This window comes from Lathamus discolor, chromosome Z, assembly GCF_037157495.1.
Source record: "Lathamus discolor isolate bLatDis1 chromosome Z, bLatDis1.hap1, whole genome shotgun sequence".
NCBI classification, from domain to species: Eukaryota; Metazoa; Chordata; class Aves; order Psittaciformes; family Psittacidae; genus Lathamus; species Lathamus discolor.
The window spans coordinates 9,127,677-9,153,886 of record NC_088909.1 but is presented as its reverse complement, the minus strand read 5'-3'; positions in this window follow the sequence as shown (position 1 = coordinate 9,153,886).

The window sequence follows — 26,210 nt, the reverse complement described above, 5'->3', positions numbered from 1 at the left end:
CTTGCAGGGGCTGGGAGAAAACCTCTATGTATAGTGTCAGGTTGCAATTAACTGTGTACTAGCATTTATAAGCCTGTGTGGCTATGCTAGAGGGATAAAAGTGGATGGGGTTCCATCCTTGTTTCAGGATGTCTGCAGTAGTCGTGGTTTCTGGCTCAGGGTGTACAGAAATGAGATACTGTCACTTGTGTTGTATGAATGTATCTTCTGAATCAATTTTCTGTGTGTCTTGGGAATCTGTATCAGATATCACAAAGAATTATTTCTGTGCAAGTTTTTTTATGCCGTAGAGGAGAAACAATATGGAACTGCAGATGAGTACGAAGGGAATTACTCATCTGCAGGTGAGGAAGAAGACTGCTCTTCATGCTTCCTCAGAAACCCAGGAAGCAATACAAAATACAGCACTTTGAAATACCCTTCACTGTTATAGATAGATAGATAATGATAGATAGATAGATACACACACATTCTTTTTTTTTATATAGGTACTATATACACTGTTATGTTAATATAGACAAAGGAACTACTTACTTTTATTGACCAGTGCCTTCAATGTTTATTAGTTTAATATTAATTTAATAAATTAACACAGTTTGCATGTTAGTGATTGCTTACTGTAGGAGGGTGTTACTGATTTTACCAAAAGAAGATGCATGCTTATTTTTTTCTTGGAGTAAGCATTCACTGACACTAAAATACAGCAACATTTCACCAAACAAGGGCATATGTAAGTAAAATAATCCATGCACTTTAGGGTCACTCATTCTAGTATTCTCTGAATTTATTTTCTGGAATTACTGCAATAAGACTGTTACAGCAGTAGTAAGGTGATTCTTTGTGCAGCCATGTCAATGGGTTGGAGCCCACTCCTGACAAAATTATTGCAGTGCAGAAATCCGTAATTGCAGATCTTTCAGTATTAAATATTTGGTTATAAAGGGGTAGTGCTTATTTTTTTACTTCCTGATACTGACGTAAGGCTGTACAAAGTGTCATACAAAGCGTTTCCAGCACTGATGATGGAAGTAACTGTCACTGACTTATGGGACAGGAAGCAAACAAGCTTGCACTAAAAGAGAAGAAATACTCATCTTAAATGCTGCGTTAGATTGAATGGAGATTCTTGTTACTTAAGGTAGTTGAAACTGAATAAAGTGAAGGATGTTAATGGAACTACATGGCGAAGTGGTGGTTCATTAAGATCATCATCCGTAACCTGCCTGTCGCACACCCCTTGTTGAGACCAGATTGTCTGCTGAAGGAGAGTTCAGATTAATCTATCCCTTATGTTGTCATACTTGCTGGAGTGGCAGATTAAGGTTCTATTTTTGGTGCCTAATTTCTAAGTTAGCAGTTTTCATCAAACCGTGTTTACTGCTGTCACAGAAGAACAAGCTGGGATGTGCACAGTCTCACTGAGTGACGTGTAATTATAAAAAGCTGAGGATGTACCCTTCTGCTTGCTAAATGAGATGGTAGCAGTTCTTTTCTCTCTGAATATACTGACAAGCTCTATTTTGTGTATATTCAGTTTATTTAACATTCTTTAATAGTTGAAGTACTGGGAGGTTTTTTCCTATTAGCAACTGGTAATTGGCCAGATTTAAAGAAGTCTCTTTGCTTAGTTTAATAATTTTATATTTCTGAATCTTTCACAGCGCTTCAGTGTCTCCTAAGTGGGTAGGTTTACTTGATACATTGTATTTTTTTGAATACAGTTTTAGTTACTGAAAAATAGTAAAAAATGGCTTTCTAGACTCATATGAAAAAAGCTGTCAGTCCTCCTACATATCTGTGACTGCTTGTCCCTTTGAGCTATGCGAAGGGCTGAAGGTTCAAAAATGCTGTTGAAATTCCAGGATAAGTTCTAACATCTTCATAAGAGTGTGGCGAATGATACAATTTTGCTTCCCATAGTTGTGTTCATTGTAGATACACACTGTCAGTTGTCTAGGGAGTGAATTTGGATTGACTCCCATTCCTAAAATTAGCTTTTCTGAAAATTGACACTTCAGATAAACAGGAAACAATCCTCCAAACTTTTTTTAAGATCTTGAATGATGTTAAGCTTCTTGGGAAAAGCCTCATATCATACAATCATAGAATCATAGAATAGTTAGGGTTGGAAAGGACCTTAAGATCATCGAGTTCCAATCCCCTGCCGTGGGCAAGGACACCTCACACTAGACCTGTCCAGCCTGGCCTTTAGCACTGCCAGGGATGGAGCATTTACTTCTCCGGGCTACCTGTCCAGTGCCTCATCACCCTCACAGTAAAGAACGTTTTTGTATCTAACCTGAACCTCCCCTGTTTAAACACATTACCTGTTGTCCTATCACTACAGTCCCTAATGAAGAGCCCCTCTCAGCATCCTTGTAGGCCCTCTGGAAGGCTCTGTGAGGTCAACCACACAGCCTTAACTTCTCCAGGCTGAACAGCTCCAACTTACCAGCGGGATATAACCATCATAAGGTATGAAACGTAAAAATGGGGCCACCAGATCTTGCAAACTATTAGATTTTGTCAGTGAGGAGGGGTGTCTGAGAAGAAAATGTTTGCAGAAAGGAAGACATGCTGAATGTGGAGGGAGAAGTCAGGATGTTGGCCAAGATCGGTAGGCTTTTGTTCACTTTCTTGTGCAGTAACTGCCCGGTAGAACAGAGTTGTTACTCAGCGCATAGCCAGAATTCAGAGCACATAGCCTGTGGATAGGCAGGTGTAACTCTGTTTCAGGTTTAGAGTCGAAAGCTTTAAAACGGTATCAAGAGATAGCACTCAGGTTTTCATGTATCTCCATGTTGTGCTAATTAAGACCAGTTAAACAAAACCTACTTAATATAAGGCAGAAACAGACAGTTTTTTAATAGGTCATCTGTATGTCTTAGAGGTATTCAGATTAGTGATGGTTCACGAATTCCATATAATTATGCATTAATTTAAAAATATTCAGCTTCATCTTGATAAAGACATCTTAATGTCAAGGTAGTTATTTGATTTACATTTGAGTACTGCACATATGCTTGGGTGATGAAGGAGCATTTATATTTTATAAATGTATATATGAAATAGTTAAGTATCTTAACAAACTGCTACGTATTTAAACACTAATTATACATGGAAATGCTATCACAAATTAGACAGAATTATTTTTAACTTTGTCTTTTATTCCTCACTCCCCTTTTCTGCCTTCTCAGGAAGGTCATTCAGGATAAGCAACTGACTCTTTACTCAGACTGCAGATTTTTAAAGAGGGGTCTAGCTAGTCTTGAAAAGGACTCATAATCACTTCTTCGGATTTCTTTAGATCTGTTTGCTGAACTCCTCAGGGAGTCTTTGATATCCTGACATTTCATGTTAGTGCAGTGTGTTTGCCAAAAATATTCTTTGTCAAAGAGGTTGCAGAGCTTTTTTCTGTTTGCCTCTTGATGCTGCATGGCACAGGGATGCCTACAGTGAGAAAATGGGATAAAGAAAATGGTGTAAATGTAATTACTGTCAGCTATTTGACATGACAACTTGAAAAGATTTTTCATCTAATGGTGGAGGAACAGTGGTTCATTTGGGGTAGCATGCTAAATGCTAGGTTTTTATTAAAACATCTAGAATTTGTACTATGGAGTTCCTTAAAGAAACTCTTAACTGCAGATGTTTCAAGTACCACTGTGAAGATGAAGTTATTTCAGATTGGGGTTAGTCATGAGCCCTGGGTAGGGAAGTTATGCCTACATATGTTTAGCAGTATCTATGGGACTGTCTTTCATTCACAATAGTTACACTATTATCTTCAGATAACAATAGATCTGCAAACAATATTTTAGTCCTGGAAATGCTAATACATTCAGGTTGTATTTTCCTTTTCTCTGATACAGACTTCTTACCTCTAACTTCCAGAAATGCAGTCACAGAACAGTGCTAGAATAAATCATAGTAATTTCATTTCACTCTTACAAATTGTTGCCTAAATTGTCAACACCTCTTCATTATTAGTGTTAAGCAAACTAGCTTTTATAAAATGTGAGCTACTCGATCATTCATCTTAAGCCCCAGTCTGTCTTCTTGTTGTTTTTAAAGGTAAGATAGAATAATAAGTGAAAATAGGAATTGCTTCCCTGAGGAAATTTTACAGTGATCAACAGAACCTGAGTGTGCATGAACAAGAATAATGCCTAGCTTAATGAAATTTAACAGAAATTAGATAAATAGATGAAATGGAGGGTTCCAAACGGGTACTGTAACTCTGAAGAGTGAATGCAAAATGCTAAGCCTTCAGGTTGAATGTGGAGGGAACAGTAGTCCTAGTAAAGTAGCTCAAAAAATGTCTTCTTTTGAAGAAGGGAATGGTAAGAATGTAGAACTGACTTTGGGAGAGGTGGACACCTAATTATGTTAAATTGATTTTGGAGTGATACAGGTGAAAACTGAAGAGAGAAGAGAGTAAATCAAGTGGGAAGGGAAGAGCAGAGTTACCTAGAGCCTCTAAGGTGAGGGCAGGAAGACTGCACTTCAATTTAAAATGTAACTTCTTGCAGAAAATGTAATTTAAAAAAAACCGCTGTATTTCTCAATTAAGTGTAACATTCCCATGCAAGCAGTAGAGTCTGCTTCAGAAGTAATTCTCCCATCTTCAGGCCTGCTAAAAGAATAAACACGAAGTGGGGCAGAACTACATGCCTGCTGGATCCAAATACAGCTTGCACTTAAAATAATTGTTCATTTCCAATTGTAGTTTGGAAGTCATAGGCTTCAAGGGATTTGCTGTTGATTGACTTAATAGCCTTCATACTTGTCATAATATCTCATTTCTAAGAGGCCTGGTTTGTATGGTCTACTCACAATCTCAGGATTATATTGCTGGCCAGATTTGGGTCTGGAAAATCATTCTTCCCAGATGAGATTGATGGGGTAATGGGCCATTTATAAGGGTCACTTTAAGTATAATCATGCTTCTTGATTTGAGCAAATTTTGTCAGTAAAAGTGTTTAAAAATTAAGGGGCGAGTTTTCTTCTTTGCTTTTGTCATCTAGTCTGTGGGGTCAGAAATGGCTATCTTGATTCATAGAATCATAGAATCATAGAATAGTTAGGGTTGGAAAGGACCTCAAGATCATCTAGTTCCAACCCCCCTGCCAAGGGCAGGGACACCTCACACTAAACCATCCCACACAAGGCTTCATCCAACCTGGCCTTGAACACCGCCAGGGATGGAGCACTCACAACCTCCCTGGGCAACACATTCCAGTGCCTCACCACCCTCACAGGAAAGAATTTCCTCCTTATATCCAAGCTAAACTTCCCCTGTTTAAGTTTGAACCCATTACCCCTTGTCCTGTCCCTGCAGTCCCTGATGAAGAGTCCCTCCCTAGCATCCCTATAGGCCCCCTTCAGATACTGGAAGGCTGCTATGAGGTCTCCATGCAGCCTTCTCTTCTCCAGGCTGAACAGCCCCAACTTCCTCAGCCTGTCTTCATACGGGAGGTGCTCCAGTCCCCTGACCATCGTCGTGGCCCTCCTCTGGACTTCTTCCAGCAGTTCCATGTCCTTTTTATGTCGAGGACACCAGAACTGCACACAATACTCCAGGTGAGGTCTCACAAGAGCAGAGTAGAGGGGCAGGGTCACCTCCTTCGCCCTGCTGGTCACACTCCTTTTGATGCAGCCCCGGATACGGTTGGCTTTCTGGGCTGCGAGCGCACACTGAAGCCGGCTCATGTTCATTTTCTCATCGACCAGCACCCCCAAGTCCTTCTCTGCAGGGCTGCTCTGAATCTAATCATTCTCCAGTAAGTCTTGCTTGCAATGTGGAGATCCAGAGAAAGGTAAGAAAGACATGTAATTTTTTTTAACTCCTGTTCATCTAACCATCTGTCTGGTGGGGAAAACCCCAGCATTCAGACGGAAGACTGCTTACAAGGAGGTTTGAAACAATGTGTCACTAATTAGAACATTTTGCAGGTAAATACTAGGGTGTGACGTGAATGCAAATGTAGCTGAGTAAGCGCCAAATTGTTCTGCACATGTTCAGCCAAGGCTAGAAATTGTTCTGGTTTTGCCCATTTCATGTAACTTCAGTTTAACTCTAGACTCTTTCCTCTTCTTCCACCCCAGTAAGTCTAGGTGGATACAGTTACTTTGTTTTGAATGCATTTCAAGCTCTTTTTTTAAGCAAGGGGAGGGGGGGTGGGGGGGTGGGGGGGTGGTGGTGCTGGAAGTGATAGATTGACTTAAAAAATTCCCATTTCTTTATTCCTGTGAGAACAGGTTTTTGGATCCTAATACACTTGACATCTCTGTATCACTCTTTTGTGTCTGATGTGACGGCCATAAAAAAAACACACACTCTTGAGATTATGTTTCATCTTTTAAGACTAGTTGTTTAATCATGGTGTAGTGGTAACAGGAAAAACATTGTCTGCTTAATTTTTTGTAGATCTCCATCTCTGTCTCTATCCATCTGTTGTGTTTTCTCCTTAGGCAAATGCCCAAACAACTAGTCTGGAAAGCAACTATAAGAGAGTAATCATGTAAGATAAAATAGCGCTTGACCCTAATTGTGTTGCAATATTTAGCAAGGGTTTTGCTAACCAGTAGCGGTAGAAGTCTATGTGTTGTAATTTGCAGGTGTCAGTAATTCCTAATAAGAGTTCTGGTTGTATATTGGGCAAAAAAGCTTCACTACCCAATATCAGATTTCCTGAAGGTAAGATCAGCTCCACTGGATTCTTTGAGTGGTTTTTATATCTGTTTTTGTAAACAGAAGAAAAAAGAGCAGACCTGTACAGATTTTCATTCCATCACTATTTAAATATCTTAAAATCATATAATTTTCTGTTGCATTGCTGTGCTTAAATGTTCAGCTTTCAGACATCTGCGTTCAGGACCATCATTTGTATAGCACTTCATTAGGAAACTTTTAATTTGAAAGTTGGAGAGACTCCTAATTTAAATCAATGCTCGTCTGCAACTTTGCACTATGTGAGAGGGAGAGGATTTCTGTCTTATTTAATTCAGTGCCTCCTCAGACTTTAACTGGTCCTCAGAATTCGGGAAATAAAGCTGGGAATTAGACAATTCTGCAAAGCCAGACAGGAAAGCTGCATAGTAAATGTGTGTTGTTAGCTGAGAGCATTATTTGATAAACTCTTTTGCAGTACCAAATAAAAATATGTCTATATCGAGTGGATGTACACAGTTGATCATCTTGCTGTTACCTCAGATACCCTCCCCCCACCAGCTATTGGTTTTGCCAGTGCAGTATGGTGGTTTTATTTTTGTGAAACTCCTTTGTTTTGATTGGAGCAGGTTGGTAAACAACTGAGCTCTGATAATTACTTCAGTAGCTTGTTTGGGTTTGTTTCCTTCTTTGAATAGTGTATGCAACTGAGTTTATACTGCCTGTTTCTCAGGCTAATGTTTTCATATTTATTGCCTTTATCTTAAGATTTGGTATATTTTATTCTTCACATTTCCGTATTTTTTCTACTGCTGCTTCTTTCTACTCCTTCCTTGTCTGTTAACAGAAATTATTTACAGATTTGTTATGAGAAAGGATATCTCATAAAAATGCACCCTTGCAAGAATTTTATTGTATCTATATGAACTTTAGAACAAATTTCTGTGCTCAGATGAGCCTTAATATCTTTCTCAAAGCCCTTTTTGTCCTAACTAAATACTGTATGTATATGTATATTACCTTTTTTTTGTTTACTGAGTGTGCAAATGCAAAAAAGGGACTTTTCTGGCCAAATTCTTGCCATTGCCATTTGTCTGTCTATGTGCAGTTTAGAATGCAGTTTAGAGGAAAACAGATTATATTCTATTCTTGCTTGTTCTACTTTTGATAATTTTTACTATTCCAAATTTTAACACATTCCTTTGTCATCCCACATGTGTATGGTAATGATGAGATGCTCTTCCCTTAATGCTAGTCTGTTCTTTTAACAATTCATATGAGTGACACAGACTAATAAAATGTGGCATTTCAGGATCCAGAGTAAAATATGAAATAAAAAAAAAAGACTGTTTGAGGAAAAATTAGTCATATGCAGAGGGACCTATTAAAGTTGCCTCACATATCAAGCCTTTGTTCTGAGCATGTGTGACTGGAACTGCAAAGCTAGGCTGTCAGAATTTGTTTAGCTAATGATTCTAACTTGTTAAATTTTAACTATGGCTCCTTTTGTTGTGCTTCAAAGGATTCATAATACTATTTATATTAATTTGTCTTATTTTTTTGAAAATATGAATTTTTAGTTATTATTTGGACATTGATTTGACTGCTCATCAGATACTGTTTATGTGTAATCTTGGTTTTGAATATGGGGCTTATTGTAAAAAGAATCTACATAAAATTCATAGCTCATATACAAGTGCTTTTTTGTTATCCACTAAGACATTAGATACAAATCAAGTGTGAGAAGAGCTTGAAGCTAGACTGCAAGATGTGAATGCTAAAATCTATCACAATTCATACCATCAGAGAAGTGCACACATAGAAGTTCTTGGTCATGTTTAATAATAGGCTGAAACACAAATGCATGCTCAAACATTAAACTTTAAGAGTACTAAGTCTGAGAAGAATTTGGAAACAGTCCTAAAAGTACAATGTGTGAAGGAGCTCACACTGACATTCAGTTTCCAGTGTGGCACTACCAGGTCCGTTGCCTTTATTCTGTCCCTGTGTGGTGAATAGTAACACAAAAGGATTTTGCTGTCTGTGCTAAGCTTCCGGGTAACCGTCTGGTTTCAGAAATGTGGATGTGAGCCGCTGCCATGGGGTAAAGGTGATGCATAACAGTCTTGGTTTATGACTGTGTTTGGCACTGTTCTGTCCTATCAGTTTCTGCCCACACTGCAGACATTTTGCTCCCTGAGTTGGTTCCAGAGCCCAGTAGCATGAACAAAGTCAATCCTGTGGTTTTCAACAGGCATTTGTGTAAGTTCAGTTTCGTAACCTGTTCATTGCACTTTCAAAATGCAAAAAACTGCTTGCACTAGTATGCACAGTTAGGTGGGCTAGCTAATTCCAAGTTAAAAGAGATGTTTTTAAATGGATACATCCAAATGCAGTTGTTAGTGTGTGTGTGCCCTCTTGGTCACCCAAAAAAAGGCCTCCTGAAAGATCTGTGGGACACACAAACAGCTTTAGAAATGCTTTGAAAAGATGGGTTCAAACCAAAAGCAGACAGAGTGAACAGTCATATAAGACATGTCTCAGTAAAGCAAAGAACTGAACATTTTGCTTTTCACTTAGAAAAATCTGGGTGGTCAGGAACACATGATTTCAGAGGGAATACAGTTTTGTTTTCATCTGTTTCTGATGGTGTTGAGCTCTTGCAGGCATTGCACAAGGAAAGAAGCAATTTTGCCCTCCCATTAATCTGCATTATCTCTTGATTCTTGTGGTCTCTGTAAGGACAACTTCATACTCACCTGTCCATTACTTCCTCTGTAGTAAAATATTCCTGTTAAAAGTACAGCTTGCTTGGACCTCTCATGTCGTAAGAAGTCAGGTGGATCATAATTAAATTATTTCCCAAGACTGTGAGGTGAAAACCACACACAATAACAAATTCCTTTAGTACTGGCAACCAAGAAATTACTGGTTGGACCTGCTGTCAGAACATGAGCACTAAAAGGAAGGTGTTGTCAGGCACAGAATTACTCAGGAGGCAGTAGCATTTAAAATGCAATGCTCACAGCTAGGCTATGTTAATAATTGTATTTTTATACCATATTGATTGGCCCAAGTAGATTGCATTGGTACTAACTGTAAGCATAGAAAAGTGTGTATGTATAGAAATCTCTGCAATTTAATTGTTATAAAAGATACATGAATCCTAAAGCACATACATACACATTCAGTACATGCTTTGTATTTTCTTTCTGATATAAGGGGTATATAAGGAAACTGCAAGGAGAATTACGTTCTGAGAAATGCAGAGGACTCCCTAATATTTTTTGGAAATACCATGTAGAGAATTGCATGCCACAGAATATGTCTCTGTATATGTATTTGCATTTTTAGAATTCCCTTTGTATTTACCAGAGCCAAAGTTTGGTTGCCAGTGGCAAATAGTGACATTCTGAACCAGTCTTTCCATCCTTTACAAAGTGACAACTTTGTTCCTCTTTGTGCGTGAAGCTCAAGATTGTGTTCCCTTTCTGTCTCTTCATAGCAGAGATTTTGTCATGGCAATTACAAGAGAGCATATGGATGCAACAGCCTTTTGGGCATCAGAAGCTGCAGCATCAGAACAAGCCACATTAGTAGACTAGATGAAGGATGCTTCCTTGTTGATAGATATCATGTAAAGTGTTCTATCTGCATGAAAATGTGTGTAGTTTTCTATGTGAAACCAAGGGGATTCCTAACTCTCTGCCCAGATTGGAAATGTGCACTCAAGTATGTGGATGGCCTAAGATGCCCGTATGCTGTGGCATATTTTTGGATTTCTTTTTGATTAATATCATGCTTCAGTGCATCCATCTGTCTGTGTACTAAGTGCAAATTTCAAAAGAAGGTAAATGATACACATCAATTAAAAAAGCAGGCAAAGTTTCGGACTTCAGCAGAATTCAATAACTTTTTCATGGTAAAGTGTTGCCATATTGAAATGCTAAACAACTTTACACAGTTTTCAAAATAAATCCATTTCATAAATGTAATTAATAAAATCCAGTGAGGCTGAATAAGACTTCTAGCACTCCTTGTTCCAAGAGATCAGGAAAACACAGGAGATGGAAAGAGATATTTTCTGGCCATAATAGTCTGGGAAGGACTTGGTTAGATAACTGCAATAATTTCCTGGACACTAAGCAGAGGAGTAGTTTTGCAGGTCTGCTGTTCACAAAGCAAAAGCTATGTCTGTGTTTTACCATAGACACATTTTAACCTACCCTGCAAACTCTTCAAAAGTTAAGCTTCCAGCTTTCCTAAAGCTGTGCTTTCAAATCCATTTTGAGCAGTGGAGGCATTGTCTGTGTCAGGCTTGGAAACTCAGGCTATTACTCTAGAAGTTACCGAGTGAAATAAAGAAAACCCAGAAGCCTGTAAGAAACTTAAACCATACAGTTTAGCAATCGCTAAACCAGCTAACAAATAAGAGATGATTTAAATTGCTTCACAATGCCAGTTGCTTGCAGAATACCTGCCATCCTCTTGATAGGTTAAAAAATAATCTATTTGCAGCTCTAAGGTTGAAGAATGCAATGAATTCAGCAAGCTCATGCCTCACTGCACTTGTCTTTCATGCTACCAAATGTGTCCTTTTAAGATATTATACTGTTTCACACCTGATTGAATAAAGAATTTAAGAAGATATCTTCTCACAGTATATCGGCTCTTAAGTCTCTTATCATTTCTTAATGTTGGAACACGTAAGTGCCAGTATCCATGGGGCAGTTAGAAAATAAAATTGTCATGGCTGATGCTTTTAAAGCTTTATTTGAATATCTAAGGAACACTTAGATTTCATACTTTGCAGAAAAATATATACTGCAGACAGATACTCTGTATCAGAATATATTCCTTCAAAAACAGTGGTTAATGACATGAAAAGGGTCAGTAAGTTGGAACCTTAGGGCACTAAACTAACAATGACCAAATTTGTCACCAGTGTAACTACATTACAGTTAATCAGATTACAGATTAAATGATTTGCCCCAGTAAATCTGCAAATAATGCTTTCTGAGAGACTTAAGGACATATGGTTTTACTAAAGCAATGTGGTGGTGGTGATGTATTTAGCCAAATTTCACTGTATTGGTATGTTTGCTGAGGTGTTTCTGTTAGTTCATGTGTGTGCAGAATAATCCTGGTTAGATCAAAACCCTTTAGCATCAGTATATGTTAGGTTCTTTTCCACTTATAAACTGTCTTCTACAGCAAACTGACCTTTCTCTGAATAGGTCAGCATCTTATAGAGCCCAGGGACCACCATCTGACCTATGTTACTATGATGAATTTCTAGAGTATCTTCACTGATGTCAATACAGCTACTCCATTATATAGTGGTGTGAGAACAGAAATTTCACTGGGAGCTGCTTTCAAGTATCTACATGAACAGTTTAAAAGCTCTTTTGTCAGTTTCTTTGCAATTAATTAAACAAAGGCTTTAAGTGTAGCACTTGTACTCTGCCAGAAAAAGTGAAGGACCAGGTCAGAGAAGATGGACTTGTGGGTGAAGAAACTTTCTAACCTTTAACCTGAAAGAATGTAATTTATGTTCACATTGTAGACAGGCGGCTACAGAGACACCAAAATGATTTTACAAGGCTATGCGATTGCCCATGGATAAGCAGAGTCTACCTGTTTTCTTTGCTAGTTATTTTCTAATCTCTGCAAGCAGTAAAATCAAGATAGATAGTCTGTTTAAAAAAAAGAAATAAAATAAAATTTGTTTACTTTGAATTAAGAGTGGATATTACTGACAGATTCCATCACGGATGATCAGTGCAAAATTGATGTTACATAGTACCTGGCAGTTATCTCTCATTGAAATGAAAGGAATTTAGGATGCTTTCAAACAAAGCTGTGTCTAATTCTCTAGAAGTGCACTTGTCTGCCTTGAGGGACCTTTAGAGAAGTCTATTTATGATAAACCACTTCAAGAATAAAGTCCTCAGACGTGTAGAATGTTAACAACTATAAAGAAAAAACATGTCTGTTTAATTCAGATCATTTTCCAATTTATGTAAATGAAAGGCTTGCATTTTTTTTCTTTGCCCAAGTTTCCAATTTTCAGTGCTTTATTGCATCAAAACAAACAAACAAAAATGGATGCATTTACTGAGATGTGTGTTTAACATAAAACTCAGTGGAACAGGGATAGTTTTGCAGAATACCACTGGACTTGGCCATCTGTAAGTACTGCAAGTGGTTAAATTCAGTCCACATTCAGTATTTGATCTCAGGTGATACATATTATTTCGCATTCATTTAGGATGGTTTTGCTGTGTTGATTTAGACCTTCTGCCAGGCTGATTTCTGATTTGAGAGCAGCAAGAAGTAGTGGCTGAGAGGGAGCTGTAGAATCCAGCCGAGTGACAGTGCCACTGTCAAGCCAAATAATGATTCCTCTGTGTATCTCATTATTGGTATATGTTATCGCTCTTCTGTGGTGAGTGAAACATATTAGTACCTTCAAAATTTCGCCTTTATTTTGCTAATTGATACCATTCAGATACTTGGCTGGTACAAAAGGCGGGGCGGGGGGGGGGGGGGGGGAGGGGAAGCTATTTAGTCTTGTACACAATGGGTTCATCATGCAATTGTTTTTCCTTACAAAAATGTAGGCGTTTATTCCCTACCTGTATCCTTAATTATTACACAGATGATGAACTTAAAACTTTCAGCATACCACTGAGCTTTATGCGTAGGGAGAAAGAAGCAATTACTCCTCAGGCTGTGTAATTGTCCTGTGCACAGGTGAAAGTGCTCAAGTTAAAATCATGTGTGATGAGTAGAAGCTTAAACCAGGTTATAGAAGTAAGGTTTTTTTTTTTTTTCTTTGGGGGGGGGGGGTTTGTGGGTTTTTTTTTTTTTTTGTAAGGAAGATATGAAGGTTATTATTTGATAAATACTTCAGACTTTCGACTAACAAAGTTCATTTAAGTACTCAGAAAATTGGCTGCTTCTTAAGGTGAAGGTCCGTCTGTGAATGAAGGTGTCTAAAGCAATGGTCATGATAGCAATGAATCAGCTGCAGTGATATCCTTTCACTTCTTGGGTTATGTTTGCTTGCGTTGAATACTTCACAATGGATTTTTCTCGTAGATAGAGTTCTTTTTATGTCAAATTAAGTAGTTTAGTGAAGGTCCTAGTTCTTGATCTGTAATCCCAGGGTCCCTGAGAAACTCATTTAATATCAGCCAGCTCTGATTTTATCAACATATTTCGTGGGCCCTATATAAAAAAAAAAAGAATAACTATATTAGGATGGTATTTTTCCATGTTATGTGCTTAACTGATCACATCCAGGAGCAGAAGTATGAAGGCAATGAGGTACAAGTGCAAGGCTGGAATACATGGATCATTAAGTATCACATTAATTTCAGTAAAAATCTCTGATGGATATTTTTAGGTAGAGTATTCTCTGTGATTCCCACATAGGAAACATAGATATGAAACTGCACCCTATAATGTTTTGGTCATTTGAATTCAGAATTAAGCACTGAATCCAGCGTGAGTACAATTCACTGCCTGAAGTTTCCTAGCTACTACCAAATGCATTAATAATATGCACTAAAAGAGAGAACAGTCCCAGACCTTGTGCAGCACTGGTTTTAGCACAGTTTGCAAATGAACAGAGCTACAGACAGAGAGTATATGTGAAAACAAACGTAAATACTGAAGTAAAGGAAATCGGTGAGATTATGTGCTAGAGAATGATTATACTTTTTTTTTTTTTTTCATTGTTCAAATATTGTTGAACCAGTTTGGAAGCTCAAGCAAAGGCAGAGACAAAAGACAAGAATATGAGGTATTTATTGTTCTAGGGGTAAAAACTGATTTGCACGGTGTGGTGGCATATAAACACTGAAGAACTACTTTCTGTATTGCAAGCATAGATTTAACACATAATGTGTTCTGAATGTGTTTCTTAATGTTGGTGAATGACTTGCATTTCTTGGCATCACATATCTAATCTAGTGCCTAATCAGAAACGTAGTACAAGTATAATACAATCAGGTAAAATGCGGAAGAGCCAGTAAACTTTGAGATAAAGGTCCTTAATCTCATGACCCTTTAATAGGAAACAGAGCAGAGACTGCCAAGGCATTGCAAATGTTTCTGGATTGTTATATGCACTGTTTTCTCAATTTGGCAAAAACTTGTGTACTTATTCATAAAGAACTGAGAATTAGGGTTAAGTAAATAATGTAGGACATCCAAGAAATTAAAGGATTTGAGTTGTGGGGTTTAGCTCTGCTAAATTTTGTAGAATCGTAGAATCATAGAACAGTTAGGGCTGGAAAGGACTTTAAGATTATCTAATTCCAACCACCCCTGCCGTGGGCAGGGACACCTCACACTAAACCATGTCACCCAAGGCTCTGTCCAAACTGGCCTTGAGCACCACCAGGGATGGAGCATTCACAGCTTCCCTGGGCAACCAATTACAGTGCCTCACCACCCTTACAGTAAAGAACTTCCTTATTGTTACCCCTTGTCCTATCACTACAATCCCTAATGAAGAGTCCGTATCCAGCACCCTTATAAGCCCCCTTTGGATACTGGAAGCTGCTACAAGGTCTCCACACAGCCTTCTCTTCTTCCAGGCTGAACAGCCCCAACTTTCTCAGCCTGTCTTCATGTGGGAGGTGCTCCAGCCCCCAGTCATCCTCTTGGCCCTCTTCTGGACTTGTTCCAACAGTTCCATGTCTTTTTTTTGTTGAGGACACCAGAACTGTACACAATGCTCCAAGTGAGGTCTCGCTGCTTTTTCTTTTGACTCATTCTTCTTCACTGTATTTATGATAGCTGTAAGAGGGAAACTTTTATTTGGTGTTCTGACTGATGACTATGCTTTGCTTTTCAGCGTTCGTAGTGCATGTGTGGGCTTATTTATTTGACACAAGTCTGCTTTGTGTTGTGTTTCATCGTCTTGGACTATAGGCCAAAGACTATACATGCCCGTATTGACAGCCCTCTATTAAATTATGTGAATCCTAATTTAAAGCCTAACAGTGCCTCTGAAGTTTTATTGACCTCTTCAGCAACTCACTGTGATGGACCACTAGAGAGTGGTCCTTCTGCATACAATTGTTTTTCATTGTCACAGATGCTATACATGTATGTTACCTGGTTTGGGTTGTTTTACTTCATTCAGACAGGAATGTGTAGATACTTATCATTAAACGGAAATATTTTCTCCCTTCCACAGTGTTACATGAATAACTTCGTACCTTTATCTCTAGAGAACAACCATCCAGGGAAACATATTGTTATCAGTTTATTAATACTGGCAATCTGGAAGGGCAGATATCGTGCTCTGTTACTGCACTTTGTCAACACAAGTATAGACTATATTAACATTTGTGTTAGCCCTGATTTACTTATATGTGATTACTTGTAGCAGTTTCTGAAGGCAGCCAGCTGAAATACAGCTTTGTGTTGTTGCTTCGGATATGACTAATTTGTCACTGAAAAACAAAAAAGGTTTACTTGTAAGCCTCTTTGTCAGTATTTTAGTTGTACATTATCAAACATGCATTCCTTGGGCTGTATGATTATGTTTATTAGTAAGAAGATAAATTGGTATAATGCAGTATTTATAAATAGAGATTTCTGATGAAGGCTGTCCTGTAGCAATGAGCACTGGGCAGCAAGGGAACAGTGAGAGTAGAGATGTGTGTACTCTGAACATATGCATTTGATACAGATAAACATAATGCCTTATAAAATAAGTTCCACCAAAGGGGGAAGTTTCCTTGCCAGGGTAGATCAAAACCCAAGTCCGTAGTCACAGTGGACATTTTGACTTCATTTGACTTTAGTGATTGTGGTTCAAGAACACTTGAACCACAGTCTGAACTTTTGACCTGTGCCCCTGCCATTGCTTACTGTTGATGACAACTACAAGCTTGTTTCTGTTTGTTTTCCTCTGATAAGTGGCCTGCATATCTTAGCTCCTTCAGTAGCAGGAGCTACTGGAGAAAAACTAATTGATGAAATCTTGGTTTTACTCCCTGCCATAATGATGCACTTTTAAAAAGTGCATCATTTGGTGCTGTAGCATCCATTGATTTCTACTAATGTCTTTTTATCCTTTAGAGCACTGTGAAAATTCTGTGGAATTTAATTCTGTAACTCACACAAGTGCGCTGATAATTTCTGTTTAATAAGGGCAAAATGTAAGTCTCCTTGCTCATGAATTATACTGATTGTTGTGGAACCAACGAAAATGCAGAAGGGGAGTAGGTATTATTAATTGTGTGGACTCTTTGATCAAAATATGATAAATTTTAGAAGATTCTGGTTTATAATTAATTAGTGTTTCCAACAGATGAGCTGCAATTCTTGTCTGAAATTAGTGTTGCAGGTTAAAAAATTACACAAAATAAACTGAAGGAAAAGCGAAAAAGAAGGAAAGGCTGAGCATTATAAAGATGAAACTGTCAGGCAGATGTGTTCAGATATGTTTCTGTTGCAATGGTGTTTTATCACTTAGCTTATGAATGGCAGCTTCTTCTCTTAGGCTACCTTCATGCAATGAAAGAATCATTGCATGGAGTTCAAGTCTCCAGTTCATAGCCTCCAGGCCAATATATTGAACAGTGCAATGAGTGGGTGACAGAAAGGTCATCTTTCTGACAAGCTGTCCTTTGTATCTTTGCAGTGATGTAACACACTGGCTGACTGCTAGAATACATATTAGTTGTGATAGAAACCATATGTCTTCTTACTTACTTCAGGCAATGGATTCATAAGGTACAGGGGACATATATAGTTACATGTAGTGTTGTAAGCCCAAAACCAAAATAATTGAATGAAGTAAGACTTTGTCTGAAATGCTGGAAACATACCAGAAGTTTCAGCAATTTGTTCACGTAATCATATAAATGCATATAGCCTACTTGAAACTCACACAAATGGGATAAACTTGCTGAGCTTGAAAAATAGGGTCGTAGTATTAGTCTTGAAAAATATCCTCCTTTGGTATTTCTTGTACAATATTTTCTAAGCAAGCCAGTAATAACAGAAATAAGATTCCCTTAGAAAACTTCTGCATAGTTGTTTTCAATGTTTGTACCAGCATTGCAAAGAAAAATGTTTTGAAACTGCTTGTCCCAGTGAGCTGTGAAGAAAATGAAGTGGTTGATAGCTTGTTTCCCTTCTATCTCATACTCCATCTCATATCTCTTTGTTTCAAGAGAAAAAAATCTTAAGTATTCTCTTGCTGAAAAGCAAGCACTTAAAGAGTGATCTTCCATTTCAGTTATTAAAACAGTTTTACTAAGTTCTTACCATGACAAAGTAAAGCCTTCACTTTCAGATGCTTACTCAGCAGAGTAATACAAGTCTCCAGATTTTGAGGTTCACCCGTCAGTTTTTCCTATACAGTGGAGTTACTGTGAAATGTCATAATAATCTCACCAAGTTCCCTGAAGAACTTGTCAACAGTCAGGAATCTGGTTGTCAAAAAAAAAAAAAAAAAATGAAAAATTAATGTGTTTCCCATCCATAATGACTCATTTTACTGAAGCATTCAGTCTATGGAAGTACTTTTGCTCCTTATGCATTCTGGTTAGATGCTTATTGTGCCTGAGCTGCTTGAAATACAGAAACATGTTACAGTTGGGTTTCCAACTGCTATGTGCAAAGAGTGTCTATCATTTCAGTACAGTATCATTTTAGTACAGTGTTACCCATATACTTGTGCTGTCTTTTCTTTTTCCACATACAGCTGCTTCTTTTAAAAAGGACTGAGAATTAGGACTTTGAAAGCATGGCGTGTGCCTTTTATTTTAAACAAATATGAATGATGCTAAGTATGAACTTCCAAGTCATTCATTATTATTAAGCTCATTTGGAGCTGGACTGCTCCCCTCTTTGTTTTTAGTGTGTTTTCTTCTTGTGGAAGATGCCAGATTGACAGCCTTGAAAACTCAGATCTCTCTGTTTATCAGCACAAACACCCCTCCTGCCTCATATATTTACCTGAAGTGAGAGCGAAGGTGGTTCAGTCTCCGTGGCCATTAAATCCTGTTGATTCCATCCATAAGAATGCCAGTACTGAAAGATGTCATAGTGACTTTGTTATCTGAATGACTGCTCAAAAGACACTAGATTGAGACTCCAAATTCATCTCACATACCTCTGTGCACATACGACAGTAATGGTTTTCATTCATGGTGAATCTGGGATGGATTCAAAAGGTGTCTTAGATTTAAAGCTTTCTGAAATTCAATAACCTTCCCCTGAGCCACACAGTCCCTTCACTTACTTGAGAAACTTGTTCATGTTTTTTAACAGGTTCCTTTTCATGTATGAGGTCTTTATTGTTTTCAATAGCTTTCTATCAGAAGGAAATAGTTTCTAGGATCTGTGGGGCATATGAATAAGAATTCTGGAGGATTTACCTGAATGCAGAAAGCAGCACAGAAGCTGGGACTATTGCATGTCTTTGTTTTATACTGTTAAACAGGCTGCAGGTACCTGTCTTTAATCTGAATTCTGACCCTGCTTACCTTACCAACAGGGGTTGCAAAGCATTGAGGAATTTAAGGAGAGAAAAGTGTAATTGGAGAGCCCTCAGTAAAGTAATCTTGCTTTCTGCCTCAGTTCCCCTAACTAGAAACTGGGGATAGCAATGCTTAACAAGATATGATTTTAAAAACTGATAAGTTTATATTTAAGTAATTTATCTGGCTTGTAAAATGATATTATTTCCATCCAGATGAGGCATCCATTAGTAGATTAAGAGTAAAATTATATCTTCTGGGTTTTTGGTTGTAATAAGGTTTTCAGACCACTGAAATGTTGTGTAGGTCATTTCCTGCCACCTTTTTTGTTCACAGTACTTCTCTGGAATAGAAATACTCCTAGAAAATTTAAATACAAGTCACAGTAAAGTTTGCTTGAAGAAAAACCTGTAGAAAACATATGAGCTTCATTAGTTATCAGGCAGTATTTAACTGAACCAGTATGCTGAACAGATGCTGCTCACCAAAGGGTGCTTTTGTCTAAAAATCATTTTAAGCATAACAAAAAAGAATAAAAAAATGTAGAAAACTTACCTGTGAAAAAGAAGCCTGTATTTCACCTAAAAATAAAAGACTGTTTTTCCTTGTGTCCCATGATTTCCATGTCTAAGATGAGTGTTAATGGTGTGCACAGTCTTTTTATTGGTAAGGCTTTGTGTGCTCAATAGAAGGAGAAAGTCCTCAATCAAGACCCCAAATTCGTATGACAGAAGTGGCTGCAGAATAAATTCTTTTGAGCTTCATTTACTTTAGAAGGTAGCTCCACATGCATGCTAGACAAGGCTATTCATAACATCAAGTGGCTTGTAGGGAGCCTGGGGGGGATTTAATATCTGATTCTGTAGCTGATAAAAATACTGCTGATAATATTCTGGTGCTGGGTGAATCATCTTCCTCCAAATTAAAATATAAACACAAAAGAGTATACACTATATATATACATTTACTATAGTAAACACAAGAGTTTTTTAAAAAATTACAAGCCTGCAGAACTCAAACTGTTTTATGTCAGCATTCTATTACACATGCACAATCTGTTTTATGGATAGAAGGCAAGATTTCTATTTCCTGTGTGCTCACTGTTGGATTTACTGGGGTAGGTGATAGGTGTTTCCCATCCAGGTAGCCGTGCAGTGGATGAGTCTCTGACTCACTGTGCCCTTACCAACTTAGCTGCACACAGTGAGGGTGAGTTGGTAAGAAAAGTTAGAATTGGCAGAATGTCCCAAGGAAAGTGCTTAGATTATTGCTTCCATAGCAGGAGTACAGAAAGACTGTGGGGCAACTCTTAACCAGGTTTCTTATTTGATTCTGCAGTAGCAGAAATACAAGTTTCATCTTACAGCATGCAGGTAAATCACACATTCCTCAGATAAGCTCTGCGGTTTGCCTGTCATTAAAGATGGTCCAAACCCATTTTGGATATCTTGAAAATTGCAGCATATATAATCTAACTCTAAGCCCTATTGACATTCCTGACATTTATATCTTTGCTAACATACTTTATTCCTCTGTATAACTTCAGCAAGAAGGAAGAAGACATTTCTGCACTGAATATAGTTTCAGATGTATCACATGGCCCAATCAACTGTAGCTTAAGTAATTTGAAACTTTTTTCCACTGACTTTCATGGGATCTGTACTTTGGATATGAGTAGGGGAGGAAAATAAAATTTAACCTCTAGTATTGTATATCAGAGTATGTTGTAGAGGTCTTTTTAGGGCAATAGCTCTTAATTAGTATACAGAATTTTCCCTCTTATGAGGTTCTCCCCAGTTCTTAAACTACATATAAATTTTGTTAAACGTACAGGTATATTGAATTTATATTAAGTTCTTTGTGTCTGTGCCTTAAGGAACACATTTTTATTGTAAAAGTTACACTTTTAATGCATGGCCACTTGTAAATAATATATTAGTAATCAGTAAATGATTAATACATGTTTTCCCCCTTTGTTATTTAGGGCAATGTTGAGTAGGATAGTAAGAACTAATGCACATTATAATGTGTAAGTGCTACGAAATAATGGATAGCCTCCTGTGGTAATGTATTTTAGTATTATTTATACATATCTCTCTCGTATGTTATACAGTGGAACTACTTGCATTAATTTAAGAAAGCAATGCCCAGACTTGTTCTTCATTTGTCCAAAATTGTCATCTTAGTTTATAGTGATACTGATATTTGGTATTTACCTTTTTAAAACATTAATGCTGTTTACTGCAGCGCTGTCTGGACCACTGTAATAACGAAAGGGACTTACAAATTTCTAAGCAGCTCTGACCTCATCCTGCAGTGCAGTCAGCAGGAAGGACTCCCTGCACCAATATGGACTCCCACCAAGTTCAGTGGAGGTGCACAGATGTGAAAGCCGCTCAGGGGCTGATTATGCTACCTGTAGAGAACTAAAAGGATGAAATATAACCAGTACAACAGGGACTCAAATACAAAGCTTAACGCATTTCACAGTGAGCACAACTGAAAGTGTAGCTGTGATTTATGAACCTGATTGCCACATTTCTTTCCTTTTTTTTTGTTTGTTTGTTTTTTTTGTTTGTTTGTTTGTTTTCCCCACAAAATGTGTGGTTCTAAATGCATTAGAACCAGTAAAATCTCAGAGCTCAAAGCTTTCTCACAGTATTTGCTTATTTGTTATAGGTTTATAACAGTTTTGAGTACATGTTGTAAATGATAATTTACAACTACAGACCAGTCTCACCTCTGTGCCTGGCAAAATCTTGGAGCACATTCTCCTGGACAGCATGCTAAGGCACATGAAAAACAAGGTGCTTGGTGACAGCCATCATGACTTCACTAAGGGGAAATCCTGCCTGACCAATTTGGTGGCCTTCTATGAAGGGGCTACGGAACTGATGGACAAGGGTAGAGCAGTTGATGTCATCTACCTGGACTTGTGCAAAGCGTTTGACACTGTCCCACACGACATCCTTGTCTCTAAATTGGAGAGACATCAGTTTGATAGGTGGACCACCGGGTGGATAAAAGAACTGGCTGGATGGCCACACACGAAGATTTGTGGTCAATGGCTCAATGTCCGGCTGGAGATGGGTAAGGAGTGGTGTCCTGGTGGGACTGGTCTTGTTTAACATCTTTGTCAGTGACATGGACAGTGGGATTGAGTGCGCCCTCAGCAAGTTTGCCGATGACAACAAGCTGTGTGGTTCTGTTGATGCGCTGGAGGGAAGGGATGCCATCCAGAGGGACTTCGACACGCTTGTGAGGTGGGCTGATGCCAACCTTATGAAGTTCAGCCATGCCAAGTGCAAGGTCCTACACCTGGGTCTGAGCAGTCCCAGGCACAGCTACAGACTGGGCAAAGAAGAGATTCAGAGTGGCCGTGCGGAGAATGAACTGGGAGTGTTGGTCAATGAGAAACTTAATATGAGCCGGCTTCAGTGTGCGCTCGCAGCCCAGAAAGCCAACCGTATCTTGGGCTGCATCAAAAGGAGCATGACCAGCAGGTCGAAGGAGGTGATCCTGCCCCTCTACTCTGCTCTTGTGAGACCTCACCTGGAGTATTGTGTGCAGTTCTGGTGTCCTCAACATAAAAAGGACATGGAACTGCTGGAACAAGTCCAGAGGAAGGCCACGAGGATGCTCAGGGGACTGGAGCACCTCCCGTATGAAGACAGGCTGAGGAAGTTGGGGCTGTTCAGCCTGGAGAAGAGAAGGCTGCGTGGGGACCTCATAGCAGCCTTCCAGTACCTGAAGGGGGCCTATAGGAATGCTGGGGAGGGACTCTTCGTCAGGGACTGTAGTGACAGGACAAGGGGTAATGGGTTAAAACTTGAACAGGGGAAGTTTAGCTTGGATATGAGGAGGAAATTCTTTCCTGTTAGGATGGTGAGGCACTGGAATGGGTTGCCCAGGGAAGCTGTGAACGGTCCATCCCTGGCAGTGTTCAAGGCCAGTTTGGACAGAGCCTTGGGTGGGATGGTTTAGTGTGAGGTGTCCCTGCCCATGGCAGGGGGGTTGGAACTGGATGACCTTAAGGTTCTTTCCAACTCTTAACTATTCTACGATTCTGTGATTCTATAATTTTGGTTTTGTTAAGAATCAAAATAACACAGAAGTATTTGGCTTCCTTTTCCAAATACTTTCAAATGTATTTAATTTTCAACTTTCCTTTTTAAACACATATTAAAAATCCACTGGTTTTCACATGGATAATTTATGAGTATCAAAGGGCAGGCTCATAGTAACAAACAATTAATAATCTTAATGAAAATGCAGTGACTGCAAAATAAGCAAACAGAATTGAACACTTGGTGTTTGAATGGCTGCCTTTTCTCATGGCAATTAATGGGCACTTTTAAACTGGTTTCTTGTGGAATCTGGTCAGTCCAATAAGTGCTTTCTACTGCTATATTCAGTACAATTACAAATAACGCTGTGGCTGTGTATTCTGAGCTTGCAGTACTGGATTCAGTGATGATGCGTAATGATGCTTTTCTGTGCTCATTTCAGATCTGGGCTGTGGTTTGTTACAGGTAGAATACATAAAGATAACTTTCAAATATTTTCTATGTATATGTCTTCGAATGATGCAGTACTATAATGGTTATAGTAATACAATACTAAAAGTACTAATGGTACTTTTTAAGCTGAGTGGCGAGGTGGCGCAGTGGGACTCAAGTTTGCATGTATCAAAGTTTATTTGTACTGTGCCACATGACAGCATGTTACTAGCTTGATCGAGGACTATCAAACCTGAAATTTCGAGTGGAAGTGACTTGAATTCATACAACTGGGAGCTGACAGAGAGAACTCGTGTTGGTCTGTATCCATCCATGTAGATACAACCTAGATTTTCACCTTAGTTCTTAGGAAATAAATAGAGGAAGTATTACACTCTTCAAGGGTTCCTGAGAAATACTCTGCTGAGCTAGGTTTAATTTCCATGGATAGATGTCCACTAGTGCCAGAACTGTCACATCTTGTCCCCAAGCTGACACAGCAGTAAAATGAAGCAATTATGATATATATATATTTTTTGGTGGGGTTTTTTTTTTATTTTTTTTTGTTATGCATCTCACTGCCATATATAAATGTCATCTGGCATTTCAGACTATATCAAAAACTCCTGAAAAATATTAAAATAGTGTTTTCCGTAATGTTTTCTGAAGAGGTTACTCTCCTTTAAATGCAAAATAATAGTTCCATTAATTCTCATTATGGTTCTGATTATTAAATGTTCTAACAACATAGCGTAAAACGCTGGTTTGCAGTTCTCTGTTTCTAAGGATTGCTCAAAATTTCAAGTGGAAGGATGTGGTTTGAGATTTTGCTGGTTTTCAATCCATACTTAAAGGAAGAATAATGCAGGCCTTGAGATTCAACAGTCAGTTTTTTCTCTTATCGTGGCTTCTAGTTTTTGTGTGATATTTCATTATTATCTGGCTTCTACTGTCTCTCTTCCAGTGAAGTGACGGTAATTTATACACACCTGTTTATTGTATGCAAGAGTGTTTCCTGACATGTTTTCTCTAGTTTTAGATATGTAATAGATATGAAGCGTCACCTATCTGTTCCTTTTTACTGTGTTTTGAATTTCTGAACGTGAAACATTTTCCCTGGGTGGCAGTGGGTATCCTTTTCTACCTCTAGGAAGACAGTAGAAACAACCATATAGAATCACAGCGCTAAAATATGAAATCGTGTATAGTTTTTGTAAATACATGTATCTGAGTAAACTGATAAATGAACATGATTAGATATCTGCATCCTTGCAAGACCTGTCTACTGGCTGAAGTTTGGACATTTGAAATTTTCATGATACTAGAAGATTTTAAGATCAGAAGGCTAAAAGAAAGTAGAGTTTTATCCTATTTAATTTAATTAAATTTATTTAGTATGAAAAAGGGATAAAGCTAACTGTCTCCAGCATAAAAGCTCTTTAAATACATTAGTTCCTAAGAGGCCTGCAGTCTGAAAGCCACCGTGCTTTTAGATGAATTAGACATTGTCTTCCTTCGTTCCTTTTGTAACCTGGAATAGCTTCTCAAGTTCTTTTAGTACAGGAGGGTGCTCAGGCACACAGTCTTGAATTGCAAGTACACGTAATAGTGAAAGTGCAATTCAAAACTCTTTCTCACTCATGTTTTCTATTAAGGTCCTAGACCATCCTGAAATCTACTTAACAATTAAAAAAAAAAAAAAAAGTCTTCAAGAAAGGTCTGCTCAACAGTACTAATATCTTCTTCATTTCACATGCTTTTTAGAAAGTATTACAAAGTATTACACAATCTTGGACTGAGTTGGATTGTGTTCAGAATATGCAGAATTGAGACAGGGCACGCTCATTCACTATACAAGTCAATAGCTGCATGTTGCCTTATATCTTTAGATAATACACCAGGCAAAGTCCTTTCCTGCAGAACTGCAGACCTAAGAGAAGGGGTGACACAGCACAGAATTGCAGGTTTCTGTTGCTTATAGTTCTTGTTTCCTGATCTGCTCAAGACACATTTCATATTAGTAATGTGATGTGCACTCCACAGCGCAATTTTCTGCGCTGTAGTTTTTTTCACAGCAGTTTTTATTCAAGATAACTATATGAATATACATGATCTGCATAGATCCTGGGTTTTAGGAAAAATTTTGCATGTTTATTCCTGGATTCACAAACGTCACTAAGATTAAAATCGCATACGATCTTCAAATCTAAATTCTAAGTGTATGTGAACCATATTACTAGGCAAGTAATAACAAAGCATATATTTTAAAAGATACTATATGATTAATCTCTTTAAGCAGTGGTGAGTTTCACACCTTCTGTGGTAGCGTGTTACAGTGTTTAATTATCCAGAACAATTTTGAACAAAAATCAGTACACTTGGCCTTATTAATGTAAGCCAATGCAGAGCTTTTTTAAAGCAGCCTCCAGACAGGATTTGTAAACATCAACTTCATTTTTGTTTGGTACAAAGCACATTAACAGCAGCAGCAGAGAGCGAGCTAAAATTTTACACGTAGAGAAT